The sequence below is a fragment of the Lithobates pipiens genome, unplaced genomic scaffold (assembly GCF_037356315.1).
Source record: "Lithobates pipiens isolate NorthernLeopardFrog02 unplaced genomic scaffold, aLitPip1_a1.2 Scaffold_13, whole genome shotgun sequence".
Lineage (NCBI taxonomy): Eukaryota > Metazoa > Chordata > Amphibia > Anura > Ranidae > Lithobates > Lithobates pipiens.
In genome coordinates this window covers 390,933,467-390,937,922 of record NW_027507718.1, presented here as the reverse complement: position 1 = coordinate 390,937,922, position 4,456 = coordinate 390,933,467, and the positions used below count along the sequence as shown (strand labels likewise).

The 4,456-nt window shown below is 38.0% G+C and overlaps 1 long non-coding RNA gene across 1 annotated transcript; it reads right to left on the bottom strand.

Annotated features, from left to right (window-relative positions):
- Positions 1–257: 257 nt before the first annotated feature.
- LOC143976138 (uncharacterized) lies at positions 258–2,228 on the bottom strand. The gene is made up of 2 exons (XR_013272532.1): positions 1,957–2,228; positions 258–634 (listed from the first exon to the last, which is right to left on the bottom strand). It is a non-coding gene; the product is annotated as an uncharacterized LOC143976138 (long non-coding RNA).
- Positions 2,229–4,456: the final 2,228 nt, after the last annotated feature.

Sequence of the window (4,456 nt, the reverse complement as noted above, 5' to 3'; positions counted from 1 at the left end):
TTTTGTTTAAGGGGGCTTCAAGATTCTGATAAGCCCCCCGCCCGCAGACCACTACCACCGGGTCAGGGTTGTGGGGAAGAAGCCCTTGTTCTTGTCATCATAGGGACAAAGTGCTTTGCCAAGGGGGCACTGTCAAAGTACCTCCATGTTGAGCGCATGTGACCTGGTATGGCTTGAGGGAGGTACACTTGTCCCCACCTTTCCTGGCCAGTCAGGCTTCATGTTTGGATAAGATTATTCTCTACTCTGTACAGGCAGTTTCAATATTCTCGATTTAATATTTATTCAAAGGACTCAAAGCATACATCAAAGATACACCAGGCCATTAATAAGGACCTGACCACTGTTATACAGTGCACTACTAATAATATCCATGTGACCCTGCAATTGGGCAAATTTCTAAGATTTGCTTGGTTAGCTTTTTTCTAAGTTCTTTTTGATCTCTGGCAGCCAGATTCCAGAGGGCTCCTTGCATTTGGGATGAGTGGTCCTACTTGCTGAAGGCTGCGTTGTGTAATTGTCTCTCTCCGCCTGACATATCAAACTCACATTCCAACTTTCAAGGCAGGTGTAAGTCCTGTTATAGAATTTGTAGGAGATGTCTTTGTACTCTGATTTTGGTACATCTGGCTTTCTGTAGGAGAGAGAATACAAAGAGCGGTTATGTTTAATAACAGTGATGGGCTCGGGCACGTTTGGATCGAACCCACCAGGAAGCCGTCACTGCACATCGCCAATCCTAGGCAGTGTGGCATTTCCCGACCGGCACACGCTGCCTATAATTGGCGGTGTGCATTGACGGCTGCCTGGCAGGTTCAATCTGAACATGCCCAAACCCATTCTTATTTAAGAATAACCCTCCTACATTGTAAACAGGTGAACAAAAGGTTCCTATATTATGAACATAAACACGTTGCGGACAAAGCTGGTGACAGATCACACCGCAGTGCGTCATGTTCTGAGATGACGTCATATAACATCCACCCAGAACGACAAATGTCCCATCCAGCTGTCATTTGACAGTAGGCTGGTTGGGAATTGGTTAATCTTCTGCTGCTCCTTCACTGTCCAATCACAAGCTAGGCAAGTTGCAGTTTAGAAAAGTCAGATCAAAAAAAAACTGGCTGTGATGGAATATCAGGGATATGCTAATCCCAGAGCTATATGTAGGCAAATAGAACACAGGAAAGACAGTTTCAATATACATTTTAAACATATATTTAGCACTTTACTACACTTCCTTGCAGCCTGAGCGGCTCACATACACACCATGGGTTCATATTTATCTCTTTACCTAGACTACAACTTTAAAGTATAACTAAAGGCAAAACCTTTTTTTCCTAGTTTTAGATTGTAGCAGGAATAGAACACCTGCTAGTTTTTTATTGCTGCTTCTGCCCCTGTTGGGGATGTTCACCCTCTCTTTTTGTCCTGTGTTCCATTATCATAGAAAGAGAAAGTAAAAGAAAATCCCAAATTTGGGGTTGTCCCCAGAAAAGTAATAGAGCAGAAATGTTCCAGTAACCTGGGGTGCCCCAGTGTATTTCCTTTATTTTCAGGGATTTCCTCTCACTTCCTGTTTTGGCTATGGGGTGGGAAGTGAAGTTAAATCTCCCCAATATGGATATAGATGGCAAAAAAAAAAAAAACTTACCAAGGTTATAACTCCCCCTTATATCTAAAATGGTGAAAAAATAGTTTTGCCTATAGTTGTACTTTAAAATAGATGTTATTAGGCATCTTTTTAAACAAAATGCTTGATAGCCCATGTGACAAGGTTATAATGCAGGAGAACAACTGGGAAGCAGGGACAGAGCCGCCGCTAAAAGTAGTACCTGACCATGGCAGTATCACCAGGTATTATTTCAATGCTAAAGATGTAAAAATGTTGAAAATTACTTTTGAAATTACATGAAAAAAAATGTTTACTATGAGATTTAAGTTTATATAATATACCTTATATAGAAATATTTATAAACTTGTAGAATATAGCTATTTAGTCATTACGGTATCCATCACGCGTTAGTCCAATGCAGATGTTAAAGCTGACATGTGGGAGCTTCAGTCTTCATCTTGGCAGGTCAGATGCTGGAAAAGAGCCCAGGAATCACTCATGGCTTTTGTAAAAGGATCAAATCTGCTTCTCCCAATGGTACGCTCCATTGTGACAGAGCCCCTTTCCAGCTAATAGAACATAGCAATTCAGAAAAGGGTTCATCTTGGCAGCTAGCTGGAAACACAAAGCAACATTGAGGCTGATCATTAACTGCTCCAGATTGAAGACGTGTTCTTTCTTAGCACTTATTGTCAGAAGTCTCCTGTTGCTGCTTTCAGGGGAAAAAAAAAAAAAAAAGAAAACTGCAGGGGGATTTTATAATATATTGCCTTTTTATCCTGAGTATTCATATTTTGCTTGCTGCATGAATTGACATGATCTAGCAAGCAACAAGTTGAACTTAACAAAAGAGCAGTAAATTATATGAAACATTGGGGGTTATTTACGAAAGGCAAATCCACTTTGCACTACAAGGGCACTCAGAAGTGCAGTCACTTTAAATCTAATGGGTAGATCTGAAATGAGGGGAAGCTCTGCTGATTTTATCATCCAATCATGTGCAAGCTAAAATGCTGTTTTTTATTTTCCTTGCATGTCCCCCTCGGATCTACAGTGACTGCACTTCCAAGTGCACCTTCAGTGCAATTTCAAGTGCACTTTGCACTTGTAGTGCAAAGTGGATTTGTCTTTAGTAAATAACCCCCATTCTGTAGAAAAGCTGAAGGTCGATTTACGTATCATATTTACACTGTGTGCATGCTGTTCACCAGAGAACAGATAATAAAATGTGCATAATAGGAAACTCCACTGTGGACTGAATAATAATAATAATCATAATAATAATAACAAAGTAATATTAAAGCGATGTTCAAGCCGCAATTTTTTTTTTTTAAAGTCAGCAGCTACAAACACCGTAGCTGCTGACTTTTAATAAGGACACTTACCTGTCCAGCGAGCCCGCAATGTCGGCCGCCCAAGGCTGATCTGTCCAACGTATCGGGTGCCGGCACCGCCATCTTAACGAAGGGAAACAGGCAGTGGAGCCTTGTGGCTTCACTGCCTGTTTCCTACTGCGCATGCGCGAGTCACGTGGTGTTTTGTGAATGGCCCCGTTGTTTTCTGGGACACAGCCATGTCCCAGAAAACAATGGGGCAGCTCGCCGAAGAGTAGGAAGCACCGTGGAATAGGAAGAGGCAAATTAGGAAGACTGCAACAGGAGTTTCTGGTAAGTAAATTTTTTTTTCAATTTTTTTCATATATATTTTTTGTGAATGGTAATTTTTTTTTTTTTTAGGGTGGCCCTCCACTTTTATAATAAAATAATAATAATGGCAAAATAATAATAATAATATAAAAGCAAAAAAAGAACAATTATAATAAAAACAAAATACTACTAATAACGCAGCCACTACTACTACTACTACTACTACTACTACTAACAGTATCACCAATATCTCTGCTAAACACTTGTCTTTTTTTTTTTCTTTTTTTTTTATTGGAGCAGCAGACTTTCAGGTTGAGTAGGTGCAGTAACAGTGTAAAATACAGAAGGACACTAGGTTCAGGATTCCCTCCAGCACTTTTTTTTTAGCTATATGCATGTGTGGTCAAGTTCAATTTCATTTTTTGGGATATTACATTTTAAGCATTGGATTATAATATGGCCTTCAAAAATTTCCCAGCTCATGGGAACTCAGTCCCAAACAATGTTAAAGCTACCACAGGATTTATTCTAATCATGAGAGAACTTTATCACATATAAAATACTGATCTGTACAGAGAATCTCCTCAAAATCTAACATAATAATCGCTTGGAAAAAAAAAACAGTTAATGTGCAATGCTACCTGCAAACAATATTACATACATATTTTATTTGACCCGTTAAGGGGAATAGAATCTACCAGTGACTTGCTTCCTTATTATTATAGAAATTGCACCATAATATAATCTTATATGGAATCCGATACCAAACAAAAACAATGGAATAAATATAAAGAAGCTAGTTGTTTTATGTAAAGGGTTAAAAAAAAAAAAAAAACATGTTTTAGATTGTTTACATATATAAGGATTACATTTAATGTGTGAGTCCCATTCAGAATAATAATTCTGAGCAGTGAAATCAAGATATAAACTGACAATCAATGTTAAATCCTAAAAACAACCATGGAAAATGAGCCAAAAACAGGACAAAGGAGAGGCAAAGTGAACAAAAAAATACTAATAAAATGCAAAAAAAAAAATAATTAATTATCTAGGAAGAGAGCAACACAATTGGCATTCCATAAAAAATATATATATATATTTTGTAAGGCTTGGCAGACTTTTACACAGAAAAATATTTGGAGCATAAAAATAAGTCTTGTGTTTTATATTGATAAATAATTATTTTAATAATAAT